We start from the raw sequence: 14,832 nt of genomic DNA, 5'->3' as shown, positions 1-14,832 counted from the left end.
TATTACTACTTCTTCATTACATAGCCGCCCCTCCACATATTTCCAGCTCTTTGCTGTTCAGTTTCATTTTAATGAAATGGATTAAGCACCGCAACTACAAAATAGATGTTGCTGCCCTTGGTAAACGTAAGGGGCCAAGCCTTTAATCAGCAGATTGGTGGGATGCCAGGCATTGGGCACACTCAGATCTTATATTCTTAGAATAGCTAACCGATATTCTCACTATCGCGATACATAGCAAGCTGCAGAATGCTCTCCACTAGCAGATCTATCATAATTACCGCCTGACTTCTGTCTCCATCCTCTCTTGAGCAATCTTCTAGGCTGATTTATGATCAGAGCAAGTATAAATGCCATTCTGCAGCCTGCAATGTATTGTGATGCATAGAAGCTGCAGAAGTTAAAAAGATTTTCAGTTCATAATAAAACAAAAAACATTGAAAAAAATGGTTGTTGCTGAGCTGAATGCTTTGCAGTACGACAAGGCCCAAAATTGCTTTCGGCCTTGTTTCTGCTTATTTCTTTTGATGGAGTTTCTTATTACCTGGCCACTAAAAAAACAAAACTGCCGGTAAATTGTTTCTTGGAGTGGTCTTGCTGACTTCTAAACTCCAGTAATTTGACAGGCTCTGGCTTAATAAATGAAACTAACGAAAGCTGATGTCTGTTGCTGTGTACGGCCGGTTCTCCCAGTTGTAAAGTTGAGAACATGTTATCTTTAGCAGAGAAGCCGTCTACAGTCTGGGTTTGAGCTTTTAATCAGGGTGGCCGGGGAATATGTTTAGCGATCTGCTCTAATTAGATATGTTTTCCTTCTTTTTTTATTAGCTCCAATGTTAAGAGGAGAGAAAAAAGAGAAATTGGGTATTTGAGGCAATGTTAGAAGTGCTAATTTATGTTCTGAAATCCATATATTCCCAGCAACTTTCAAAAGACTTGTATCAAAAACAGACATGGCAGAAATTTGTATAAAAGTCATCACTAATGGTAACAACTAACCCTAACCCAACCCTGATGAAACGCTGATCCAAAACACTGGAGAACAGCAATCCGTCTTTTTACGTATGAGAAAAAAACGCTAATGTCTTAGGCTAGGGTCACATTAGCGTTTCTGTGCGCAGAGTATCATCTGCATGTGCAAATGCATGCCAAAACGCATGTTTACGCCTGCACATCATCTTGTGCATGACGCAAACAAAAATGCTGCATGTGCATGCGTTTAAATGCGTTTTGATATGTGTTTGCATTTTTCATGCTCATGGTGGAGGCAGTGACATCATTTTCTGGACATGCACAGTCTAAAGTATGCATGTGTATTGAACGCATGCGTACGCATGTCCTTGTGTACCAATGTGTTCCCATAGACAGTAATACTATTTTCCAGGACGTCCCTCCTGACAGCACCCAGGAGGACGTCCTCCTCCTCCTTGCTGGGACAGGAAACACACGAGAGTTCAAATATCCGGTACCTCCCACCGATCCTCAGTGTTTTTCCTGTCCCTGCACGGAGGGACACACGTAGAGAAGCAGCACATGCTTACCGAGCTCAGGGGGATCGAGCGGTTTTCCAATCCTTCCCCCTGTCAAGCAGCTCAGGGTCGAAACTCCCCGGAGGGGAGTCCCTCTACCCCAGAGGCCCGGAGTGGACGATACTCCGGGATTGAACCGCTCCTCCCGGTGGGGAGGCTCTCGGTTCAGGACGCAGCAGGATCCGGCCTCCGTTCTGCAGAGCACGCAGTCCCGGAGAGATTACAGACAGGCGAGGCTTCCGGGTGTAAGGTAGCCGAGTCACTTCCGGTATCGGCAGAGCCGGCGGAACGTCACTTCCGGTGGCGTTCGCTTCAGCGGGGAGGCAGACGCTCCATATGGGAGCACACTGTACAGAGCGGTCGCTACGTTCTTTGCATCCAGCATCTGCAGTGGCCACACCGTCTGCCAGGATCGGCTGCCAGGATCAACGATGGAAGATAGAATCGACGAGGAGAGGGTAAGACTGCCTGGAGCAGTACGACCTAAGCCCCGTAACCTCCTCATATTTCCCCGCCTATTACTCCCTATCTTACATTACCTAGGATAAGGGAAACTCCGCTGTTTCCACGGTTACAGTTAAAAGATCGGGAAAAGCTACTATGAAGAGCGCCAGATGTCCTTTATGTCATGCTAAGCTCCCAGAAGCCTATAACAAAACCCTCTGTGCCTCATGTACCTCCAAGGTCATGAAAGATGAGCAGACAACCCTGTTTTCCGAGATGAGATCCCTTATAAGGGAAGAGGTACAGGCCTCTATATCCAGCCTGTCGCAGTCTCGGCCCGCCAGTCCCATACCCGGTCGTAAGCGTCCCAGGCGGGAGGAAATACAGGGGGAACCTGATTATTCATCGGAGGAAGATTCCGAACTCAGGGATTCGCTCGCAGAGGAAGAAGGTGAAATAGTGGAGAATCAGGAATTAGCCAGGAAGTATCTATTTCAATCTGAAGAAACAGATGGACTCGTACATGCTGTTAGGAGTACTATGCAGATAGAAGATACATCTAAACCTCAGTCCAGACAGGACTTGATGTTCGGGGGTCTAGTGGCACGAAATTTGACTGTATTTCCTATAAGTGAGCATATCAAGGCCATGATCCTAGAGGAATGGAAGGAGGCCGAACGCCGTTTGGTACTATCCCGCGACTTTAAAAGTCGATTACCATTTGACTCTGAGGAAGCCAAGTTATGGGACGAGGTCCCTAAAATCGACGTCCCGGTTGCGAAGGTCACCAAGAAGACTGCTATACCCTTCGAGGACTCCTCTAGCCTTCGTGACCCAATGGACAGGAAGGCCGATATATTACTTAAGAGGGCTTGGGAATCTTCCGCAGCCCTGATCAAAACAAACATTGCAGCCACTTCTGTGGCAAGGTCAATGTACATATGGATGGGGCAGCTGGAAGAGCAGCTATCCAATAAGACACCTAGAGCAGATATACTAAATTCCCTTCCTTTAATGAAATCGGCAACGGCCTTCTTGTCAGATATGACAGCGGAATCAGTTAGATTTGCAGCTCGTAATAGTTCATTATCTAATGCAGCTAGGCGAGCTGTGTGGTTGAGGTCATGGTCTGGCGACAACGCCTCTAAATCCAAACTCTGCTCTATTCCATTCTCGGGACAGAGAGTGTTTGGACCTACTTTAGACACTATCCTTGAATCAGCCAGTGATAAAAAGAAAGGATTTCCTGAGGACAAAAATAAGCGTCCTCAGTCCTTTCGGAGAGGCTTCTTCTTTCCCAAGAAACAGTTTGAGCCAAATGGTCAGGGTCGGGCCAGTAGAGGATCCTTCAGAGGCTCCCGTGGACAGAGCTACAGGAACAGAGGTTCCTTCTTTAACCCTGCATACAAGAATAAATCACTATGACGCCACAGGCATCGGGGGGAGGCTTCGGAGGTTCGCAGAAAACTGGGCGCAGATCACTCAGAATCAGTGGGTTCTCAGCATTGTCTCCAGGGGATACAACATAGAACTCTACGCTCCTCCCCCAGAAAGGTATATTACACCAACTATCGTCACTGCAGATTCAGCCATTCTAAAAGACTTACAAAACATGCTCAGAACCGAAGTAATCATTCCGGTCCCTCACTCAGAGATAGGAACGGGTCACTACTCCTCCCTATTCACTATCTCACGGCCATCGGGCGACACTCGCACGATCATAAACTTAAAGCCGTTAAATGTCTGGGTGAGATACAAAAGGTTTCGCATGGAGTCTATCCGCTCAGCGATTCAGCTAATAAATCAGAACGCGGTCATGTGTACCATCGATCTAAAGAGGGCTTATTACCAGGTCCCAATACATCCCATGTCTCAAAACCTGCTAAGGTTCGCAGTAAAACTACCAACCCGGACCTGCCACTTCCAATTTCAGGGCCTTCCCTTCGGGCTGGCCTCTGCTCCTCGCATCTTTACAAAGCTTATATCAGAAATGGTGGCATTTCTGAGAAGACAAGGAGTCATAATAATCCCGTACCTGGACGATTTCCTTTTAGTAGCAGATTCAGTGGAGATCTTGGAAGTTCACGGAAATCAAACGATAGCAACGATGGAACACCTAGGCTGGGTAATAAACCGGCAGAAGTCCAGCCTTCTTCCAGACCAAAGAGTAACCTACCTAGGGGTGCTTTTGGACTCCAGTCGCAGAATATCCTGCTTACCGGAGGGCAAAAGAAGAATAATTCAAGATCGAGTCAAGTACCTACTGGAGCATCGAGCTTCTATAAGGATGGCTATGCAGGTCCTCGGCCTTATGACGGCTTGCATCCCATGTGTAAGGTGGGCTCAGGCACACTCAAGACGTCTGCAACGACAAATCCTGTCGGTATGGGATCGCCGGAAATCTTCACTAGAGGCTACATTGAGGCTGACGGGTCCAACTCGAAGATCCCTCCATTGGTGGACTCGCACAAAAAACCTAGAAGTGGGCGTTCTATGGATCTCCTCACCCTATGTAGTTATCACTACAGACGCCAGTGCATGGGGTTGGGGAGCTCATCTACAGGGCAGAATCTTGCAAGGCAAGTGGCCAGAAAGCATAAGGAACAGATCATCAAATTACAAAGAGCTGTACGCTGTATGGCAGGCGTTAAAACACAATCGCCCTTTCCTCCTAAACCGGCACGTAAGAATTTTCTCCGACAATGTAACGACAGTCTCATTCCTGAATCATCAAGGAGGACCAAGATATCAACCTCTGCAAGATTTAGCAGAAGAAATCTTCAGCTGGGCCGAAGACACTATACTCTCCCTAAGAGCTATCCACCTAGAAGGTTCTCAGAACATAGTAGCAGACTACTTAAGCAGACAAAAATTGTGTCCAACAGAGTGGGAACTGGACCAGAACATTTTTCGGCAACTATGCTTTCGTTGGGGAACTCCCAGCATCGACCTCTTCGTAAGCAGAAGGAACTCGAAGACTCCAAGATTCTTCTCCCTGAACCCATCGGATCTTCCAGAAGGGGTAGATGCTCTGAGTCAGAAATGGAACCATCCCCTCTCATACGCCTTCCCACCGTTGGCGTTAATTCCAGCTGTCCTTCGGAAGATCAAGGAGGATCAGACAACGGTCATCCTAGTAGTTCCGTATTGGCCAAAGAGGAGTTGGTTTCCAGTACTGGGAACACTAGCAATGGACAACCCAGTCATTCTGCCTGCCAGCGGAAGAGTCATCCACCAAGGTCCAGTCTATCATCCAGATCCAAGCAGACTCTGTCTTTCAGCCTGGATCCTGAGAGGATCATCCTGAAGTCCAAAGGCCTGTCAGACCAAGTCATATCTACTATACAAAGCAGCAGGAAACCGGTTACATCAGCCATATACCGGAAGATTTGGAAACGTTTTTGTTCAGAAAGTGGCAGGTCCGATGTTGTATCAGGCTCACCGAACATTCCTGTTATCTTGGACTTTCTGCAGAAAGGGTTCAACTCGGGGCTTCGACCTAGCACATTAAAAGTACAAGTGTCAGCGTTAAGTTCTTATCTAGACTACCCCTTAGCATCACACCCATGGATAATACGCTTTATTCGGGCCACCCAGAGAATGCGTCCCACCATCCGGCACTTGTCCCCAGCCTGGGACCTTAACCTTGTTCTTAGAGCACTATGTAAAGGTATTTACACTCCGGGTGATGATATACCGATAGCTATTCGCACTCGGAAAATGGCCTTCTTGGTTGCGATCACCACGGCTAAAAGAATTGGAGAAATTCAGGCGCTATGTATCAGAGATCCCTACCTACAAATCAGGGAGGATAGCCTAATACTGAAATTAGACCCAGCTTTTGTACCAAAGGTAGCTTCCACAAAAAATAGGAACCAAGAAATAATTCTCCCTTCCTTTTGTAATAACCCCTCCAACGAGAAAGAAAGGGCTCTGCAATCTCTCGATGTTAGGCAAGGAGTGTTAGATTATTTACAGGCCACGAACTCCTGGCGTATAGATTCTAACCTTTTTATTTTATTTGGGGGAAAAAATAAGGGTAAGAAAGCCTCTAGAGCCTCTATCGCCCGTTGGATTACTGCGGTAATCTCTCACGCCTATCAGTCCGAGGGTTTATCCCCTCCTCCAGGTTTAAAAGCCCATTCTACCCGGGGGGTGTCTGCCTCTTGGGCTGAGCGTGCGGGAGCTACCGTAGAGCAGATCTGTAAGGCCGCTTCTTGGGCCAGGACAGACACTTTCTGTAAACATTATAAGCTTGATGTTATGTCTGGTCAGCACACGGCTTTTGGGAGGAAAGTCCTCCAAGCGGTAGTCCCACCCTAAGGAGATGATCTGGTACTTCTCCTGGGTGCTGTCAGGAGGGACGTCCTGGAAAATCGGTATTAGTCTTACCGGTAATTATGTTTCCAGGAGTCCATACTGACAGCACCGGTAGTTCCCTCCCATATCTATTATAAATTACATATATATATTCAGAGTTATGTTATATATATTCTGTGTATTGAGTTTCAAATATTAAAATTTTATTTGCATCATTCCATGAGTTGGTCCTTGTTACAACACTGAGGATCGGTGGGAGGTACCGGATATTTGAACTCTCGTGTGTTTCCTGTCCCAGCAAGGAGGAGGAGGACGTCCTCCTGGGTGCTGTCAGTATGGACTCCTGGAAACATAATTACCGGTAAGACTAATACCGATTTTTTACGCAATCGTCCGCATGCGGACGTTTGCGCAATGTTTAACGCCTCAAAAAATGCAACATCTTGCGTTCACCGGACTCCGCCGCACACCGCAAAATTATGCATGCGTACGCATCCACATGCACGCATGTCCCTGCGTGCACAATGTTAAAGATATGGACGCATGCGGATGTATGCGGATCATACGCTGCGCACAGAAACGCTAATGTGAACCCGGCCTTAATGAGGCCTTATTGTTATAATTTGAGAGCAGCCAACTTGCTTGTGCTGCTTGAACGGCCATTCCAAAATTTTGCGTTACACAAGATACTTTAATAACAAAAAGATAAGCTATGGAAAATTATTTCTATATGCATGCAAATCATCAATATCCTCTGCTGGCAGCTCCCTGAAATTGCCGCTCGATGATGTCTCAAATTTCTCTGAGAGACCAGTCTGAATACGCTGCAGGCCATGGTAGCACGTTTTGGCCTTGCAGGCTGCTCAGTGATACAAGCATCTACTTTGTGGCCTAAACATCCTACCATTGCCTGCAGTGTCTCTGGACTTGACATCCCAGATGTGATCAAGGAGAGATGTTGGTCGACAATTGCATAGGAAGCTGCCAGCAGCGTATATTGATGATTTCTGTATCCACGTGCATTCATCGTGGCAGACCATTCCTCAGTAAACCATTGGTAACCTCATTGATGTCATGTGTAAGCATGTAAGTGTGCGTATATATCTGCATGTTGCACTTATACTCAAGTCTGGAAAAAAAAATCAAGATGTTATGTAATGTTGAAAAAGTGGATTTTGAAATTGCCAACATGCCTATCCAGCCTGTGATTTCTAGAACTCCCATGACTTTTCCATCTTGATGTTGCATTTTTGATATCTGAGTATATAAAATATGGTCATGGGCAAGATGCTGAGCTGTGCTTAATTGTCATCGCTGTCTCCCAATGTAAGGAAAGCCATTTTCTGATAGATTCGTCTTAGATTCTCTTGCTATATTTCTCATTTCTTTGTTTTTCTTGCCTTGAATGCATAGTTTGGAGCTAGTGGCCCAGACACCACTCTGCCGGTGAATAGAAGTGAATAGGCCATCTCCTGGAGCATGGATGTAGGAGCAGGTGGTGACATTCCCAATAGAGATGATACAAGCTGGCACCACTCGCACTGCTCCATATTTCATCCAAATGTCAGGCTAGGCGATCAGACGCTGTAACAGAGTGGTGTCTGTGATAATGGATGCTACATAACAAGGTCTTCCTGTACAGATGAGAACTCGCCGCTCTCCTCACTTCCAAGATAGCTTCTTATTCCAGGAATCGAGGACGTGAAGCTGCCATAGGCAGCATCTTGCTTCTTCTCTTGTCCTCACCTCTGCCCTGATCTAAAAAGCTGCCGTTTTGGAACGGAGCAGTGCTGCAGCTACTTTCCTGTACATGGTAAATGGGCTGTAATGTGATGTTTTGTAGAGCGCTCCCTGCATCATGGCGTCTAGCTCTGCCCGCCGAGGGTACTGGTCATACAACAGCACAGAGTGCATGGAGGAGGAATTGGAGATTAACCATTGGGATGCTGGTCAAGAAAATTATGGTGAGGAGGAGTGGAAATAGCCATTCATTTATATAGTAGTGTTTCCAATAAAAGTAGCTGGGATGTACGTCACTCTGTATAAGGATACGGTGCCAGGATAGGATACCTCTCCACATAATCGGTGACGACAAAATCTGGCACTCTATTGGGTTGCAGAAAAACTATATCTGATATATTAGAAAAGCGATCCAAAAGCAGTGCCGTGGAAAGGACCTTCTTCAGACCGATGGCATGTGATGCACTGCATGGAGCAGCGCTGTGTCAATGCGCGACATTTGTGATGCGCATGCAGTGTTCCCTCTTTCTTCACTAATACACTTTACATGCAGATCTTCCAGGAGACGTCTTTATATTGTCTCTACGAAGTGTAAGAGGTTGATACTGATGAGCTTGTAATAAGATTCCATGACTAGTTCTATCCACTCACTTTGAACTTTACGATTTCCCAACTTGTGTTTGTGGACACACTTTGGCCGTCATGTCTTGAAGACTAATTCCTTCACGTGTCCCCGTAGCCTCTTGGCTCTGAAGGTTCATGCTCGCTGTGGACCATCACTTGCATAGACACAAATTGAAAGCTAGTCCCTTATGTAAAGGCGTATGTCCTGTGCAGCATATATTGGCTCGGGAGGCTTCCATAGTGAATTCATTAGACAAGCAGTTTTTTGTTCATTCCTTTTTTACTTTATTTTCAGGTCTGAAATTTGTCGGCAAGACGTTCGGATTTGATATTCTTTATCTCGCTTCCCTAAACCTGCAGCATGGAAAGGAGAGGTGTTTGGTTTTTAGATTGTGCACCTGCGGATGGCTGTGCTCAATAGCAGATTGTCTCAGCAGGGGCGACGCTTCTCTAACTCGGAAACCTGGGCAATGATCTATCGCTCTGCAGTATGGCAGTGGTAAATCCTTTCTGATATGCGGCGGTCATGTATACAAATACATATTCCAGATCTGTATGATTCTATAAAATAGCCACTCATTATCTTTCATGGGCAGTTCTGATGGGATGAATTTGGAAAGAGGTGGCTGAGGTCTGTCATTATGGAATTTCTAAGTGTGACTACTTGATTCTAAAAAAAGCTGCTACTTTATTGCTTGACATGTCAAACCTTCCATAAATATACTGTACTGATAGATAGATATGTTTGAATATTAACAAAAATGCCTACAAATGTAATTTACTTAATTAAAGTGGGTCAACGGCTTGCAGATCAGAGTCTGTACCCCTATGAGTATGTACCCACAATTTGATGTCACAAAATTTATATCATTTTTACATGGATGGATACGCATCCAGGGAGTAGCATAAGTCTAAAGAAAATCTAGTACCAAATTTCACAATACAAAATGCATTCATTATTATATAGGTCACTTAGATCAGATGGTTCTGATATACTTACTTTAAAAAAAACCTTGCCAAAATACTATGTGCACACGTTGCGGAATGGGGTGCAGAATTTTCTGCACAAAATCCGCATCTCCTGGCAGAATCCGCAGGTGCAGATTTGCTGTGGATTTTATGCTGATTTTGTGCGGTTTTTATGCACAATTGATGTGGACTTTGTGTGGATTTTCTGTGGTTTTTACCACTGTAGATTTCTATAATGGAAGGGTGCAGAAACGCTGTAGATCCGCACAAAAGAAGTGACATGCACTTCTTTTAAATCCGCAGCGTTTCCGCGTGGATTTTTCCGCACCATCTCCATCTGCACAGCTTTTTTTTTTTTCACATTGATTTACATTGTACTGTAAATCACAGTGCGGATCTGCAGCGTTTCTGTGTGGAAAAATCCGCTGCGAATCTGCATCGTGTGCACATAGCCTTAATGTCTACATTTTTTTTTGCCCAATATTGAAATGCTCTTAATATTGGGATTATGCAGCCATTCTGATAGTACCAGTAATTTAATTTTCAAAGTAAGTACACCAGACTCATCAGGGCTGGTAAATCTATTTAATAATGTAGGCATTATATATGGTGCATAGTAAATATAGGAAAACTGACTGAACAGCAATCCAGTCTGAACTGGTGCATAACCAAAAAAAGTCTTACATAGCAAATAGATAATGGCTGCACTCAATTTTACCGTGCTAAAGCAAGGAAATGTGCGATACATGAAATGTGAATAGCATACTGGCTTGTGAAATCTTTGAAAAAACACATGAGATGCTTAGCACAAGATTTGGCCAAAAATTGTGAGCCCATCCATCATACGTCAACGTAATCTCAGATCGGATGGGTATCTAACCTGTCTGCCTAGTGTGAACACTTACCTATGGCTAATAACATGGTAAAGCCTGCATTTATAGGAAGGTCAGAACCAACTGTGTTTGGATGTAATTAAAATCACAGCATGGTGAAGGGCGGAGCGTTCAAGTCAGAAAAAATAGTACATAGTAAATATAGGAAAACTGACTGAACAGCAATCTAGTCTCAACTGGTGCATAACCAAAAAAAGTCTTACATAGCAAATAGATAATGGCTGCACTCAATTTTACTGTGCTAAAGCAAGGAAATGTGCGATACATGAAATGTGAATAGCATACTGGCTTGTGAAATCTTTGAAAAAACACATGAGATGCTTAGCACAAGATTTGGCCAAAAATTGTGAGCCCATCCACCAAACGTCAAGGTAATCTCAGATCGGATGGGTAACTAACCTGTCACCATGCTGTGATTTCAATTACATCCATTAGAGTGCAGCCATTATCTATTTGCTATGTAAGACTTTTTTTTGGTTATGCACCAGTTCAGACTAGATTGCTGTTCAGTCAGTTTTCCTATATTTACTATGTACTGTTTTTTCTGACTTGAACGCCCCACCCTTCACCACGCTGTGATTTTAATTACATCCAAACACAGTTGGTTCTAACCTTCCTATAAATGCAGGCTTTACCATGTTATTAGCCATAGGAAAGTGTTCACACTAGGCAGACAGGTTAGTTACCCATCCGATCTGAGATTACCTTGACGTTTGGTGGATGGGCTCACAATTTTTGGCCAAATCTTGTGCTAAGCATCTCATGTGTTTTTTCATAGATTTCACAAGCCAGTATGCTATTCACATTTCATGTATCGCACATTTCCTTGCTTTATATATGGTGCAATCAGGATACAGTTCTTCTTAAATCATGATTATTTGCTAATTTTCTTGGCAGTTGGTCTGGTCAACCTGCTTAGATGGAAGTATTTACAGCTGTGAAATGCAAAACAGTATAAGATGGCTAGATCTTGTATATACTTTAAATTTCAAATTTTTCAAATATACTGTACTAGCTATTGAACCCGTTTTATGCCCGGGTGGCGAGCATTAATATTGGTATGTGGTCTCCATCCTGGTATGTGCTGCCCCCATCCTGCGCCCCCTTCCTGTCATGTGCAGCCCCCATCCTGCGCCCCCTTCCTGTCATGTGCAGCCCCCATCCTGCGCCCCCTTCCTGTCATGTGCAGCCCCCATCCTGCGCCCCCTTCCTGTCATGTGCAGCCCCCATCCTGTGCCCCCTTCCTGTCATGTGCAGCCCCCATCTTGTCATGCTACACTCTTCCTGTGCCCTCATCCTGTCATGTGCTCCCATCCTGCCCCCATCCTGTCATGTGCTCCCATCCTGCCCCCCAATTCTGGTATGTGCTGCCCCCATTCTGGTATATGCTACTCTAGTTCTGCGCCCCCATCCTGTAATGTGGTGCTCTCATCCTGCGTCCCCATCCTGTCATGTGGTGCTCTCATCCTGCGTCGCCATCCTGTCATGCTGCTCCCATTCTGTCATTTGCTGCTTCCATCCTGCTCCCCCATTCTGTCATGTGCAGTAAAAAGTCACTGGCTTGCTGCGCTGACGTATTTTCTATATATTCAATAGAAAGTGGCTGGACCCTTAGTAGCCCCCAAACTGTTTGATGGCTCCAACACTGTAAGATGACCCCCTCGCTGTAATCTCAACACTGTATGATGGCCACCTAGATGGCCTCCATATAGTATAATGCACCAGATGGTCCACAATAAAGAATAATGCACCCCCCATAGGCCTACTCTATATTGTATAATGCACCCCCATAGGCAGACTCTGTAGTATAAGGCAGCCCCCCACAGGCAGACTCTGTAGTATAAGGCAACACCCCACAGGCAGACTCTGTAGTATAAGGCAACACCCCACAGGCAGACTCTGTAGTATAAGGCAACACCCCACAGGCAGACTCTGTAGTATAAGGCAACACCCCACAGGCAGACTCTGTAGTATAAGGCAACACCCCACAGGCAGACTCTGTAGTATAATGAAGCAACCCCATAGGCAGAGGCAGACTCTGTAGTATAAGGCAGCACCCCATAGGCAGGCCCTGTAGTATAAGGCAGCACCCCATCGGCAGACTCTGTAGTATAAGGCAGCACCCCATAAGCAGACTCTGTAGTATAAGGTAGCACCCCCCACAGGCAGACCCTGTAATATAAGGCAGCACCCATAGAGAAAAGCAATATATAAATGCTGCTCCTGCTCACCTTCGGACCGTGGGCGCTGGGAAGTGACGTAATCGCGCCCCCTGTCAGTGTAGGCATCGGTGACGTCAGATGCTGATGGGATGATGGGAGGTGCGTAGCGCTCCTTCCCTCATCAATGCGGTCAGCTGCATCGGCTAGATGCCGATACAGCTGACCCTGCGATGACAGGCGGGGGGGCCCATTGCTGGCACCGCGCTCCCCAGCCTGCTCAGGGGCCCATAGCGGCTGGACGGCAGAGCGGGGAGATCGATTCTCCCTGCTCTGCCGCAGAATGTAACTACCGTATATTGGCGTGCTGTGCACGCCAATACAATTACAGTAGCGTAGCTCCGGGTGGGCTCCCTCTGAGCACCAGATAGCTGCTCTACTGTTGAATGCGTAACACTGTGTGGTCCAGACTGCGCAGGCGCGTCGCGCTTGCGCAGTCTATAAAGGCTTTGGACTGAGTGACGCTCCTAGCATTATATTTTAGATATCATACATGTCAAACTCTGGCCCGCCAGGTGGTTTTATTTGGCCCGCAATGCCAGAACCACGACTCCTATGTGGGACCCATTATTCCGTATGGAGGACTATGTGGGGCCCATTACTTGGGATGGAGTACAATGTGCGGCCCATTTTGCAGGATGGGGGACTATGTGGGGCCCATTATTCGGGATGGAGGATTATGTGGGGCCCATTATTCTGTATATTGGTTGGCCTGGGACTTTATCCAAGTTTTTCATTTTGGCCCTTTGTGTGTTTCAATTTGAGATCCCTGCTGTGGATTAAAAAATAAAATAAAATTCTCTGTACTAGAAAAAGATAGACTTGTCCAAGTCTATAGACTCTCAGTTCTCTATTTTATTTTGTATTTGGCTTGTAAAGTATATGTAGTTACTACATTAAGTGTATATATAGTATATATGTTACTTTTTCTAATATTCTTTGACTCTTAACATTATTTTTCTTGGTAAAGTTGTTCTTCCCTAGTTCTCATTAGTTTGGCTACGTGTTGTGGATAGACTTGGCACGCTGTGCGGCAGCATGTTGCTGCATTCTACACGTAGAAATTAAACTTCTATTTGACCCTTGGCACCTACATTGGAGTTTATTTTTGCAACTTGGATAATAACACCAGATATTTTCTCCAGACCTCCACTACATACGTGGGTTGTAGTTTTTATTGTGCACAGATGGTCGGGTGCTTAAATTGCAATTCTGTTTGCAGTAATTATATTTTACATAGCTTGCAGTTGAAAAGAGAGGCTTTCCTTCCCTTAAGCTTCAATCTGAGGCTGGAGAAAGAGAAATCCAAACAAAAAAAATAGATTTCTGCTTTTTCTATCAAAACAATACATCTTATTAGAAAATTTAATGTACCTTTCTGTGGTTCTCCTGTAAGTGAAAGCTGCTCCTAAAATGTAATTATTGGACTTTTGTCGGTCAGTGAAGATTATATAACGTTATCTTACTGCTCTAAGCATAAGAAACTTCACTAGTAGATGTCTTAGACCTAATGTGACTGGAAAACTCATTTAAAAATTGTCAGAATGACTGTATAATCCCATTTTGAAACCTTGTGATGAAGCAAGTGAGTGAAAGAAAGAGGACTTATGAGTTTGTTTATAAATGTAATCTCTATCCACATCGCCTGATTGACAGCTCCTCAGTGGCCCTCCTCCCTGATGCTGCTGCTGAGATTTCACACAGCTCAGTACAAGCTGCAGCTGTCAGTAAAGATAGATGGAAATTAAATACATGGCCTCATAAGCTTGTTCTTCAGCTGAACTCCGGGTTATACAGCCATTCTGACATTGGATTTTCATTAAGTACACCAGCCATCAGGTCTAAGATGTATTAAAGTTATTTTCATTGCTTAATTCTAAGTAGTGTCCATGCCTCAGTTTGATAAAGGTAGTAGTATTTGAAACATTGTCATTAATGGGGCATTCATTACATTTTTTGCTTTCAAATTTGTTTTCTCTGTAACTTTTTGTTTTGACTGTTACAGTGGATATCAAAATTAGCCGAAAAGAATAAATGTATGCCAGGACTAAGGGAAGTGCAATTATTTATTTTAAAGCAATTAAGTTTGAGTTT

At 44.9% G+C, this 14,832-nt stretch overlaps 1 protein-coding gene across 3 annotated transcripts in view; it reads left to right on the top strand.

The window, feature by feature from the left end:
• The window catches only part of SMAP1 (small ArfGAP 1), a 365,489-nt gene that overhangs the window by 63,517 nt on the left and 287,140 nt on the right, over window positions 1-14,832 (top strand). The gene's annotated exons all lie outside the window — the stretch shown is intronic.

The sequence above is a fragment of the Ranitomeya variabilis genome, chromosome 2 (assembly GCF_051348905.1).
Source record: "Ranitomeya variabilis isolate aRanVar5 chromosome 2, aRanVar5.hap1, whole genome shotgun sequence".
Lineage (NCBI taxonomy): Eukaryota > Metazoa > Chordata > Amphibia > Anura > Dendrobatidae > Ranitomeya > Ranitomeya variabilis.
This window is presented reverse-complemented; position numbering and strand designations above follow the sequence as displayed.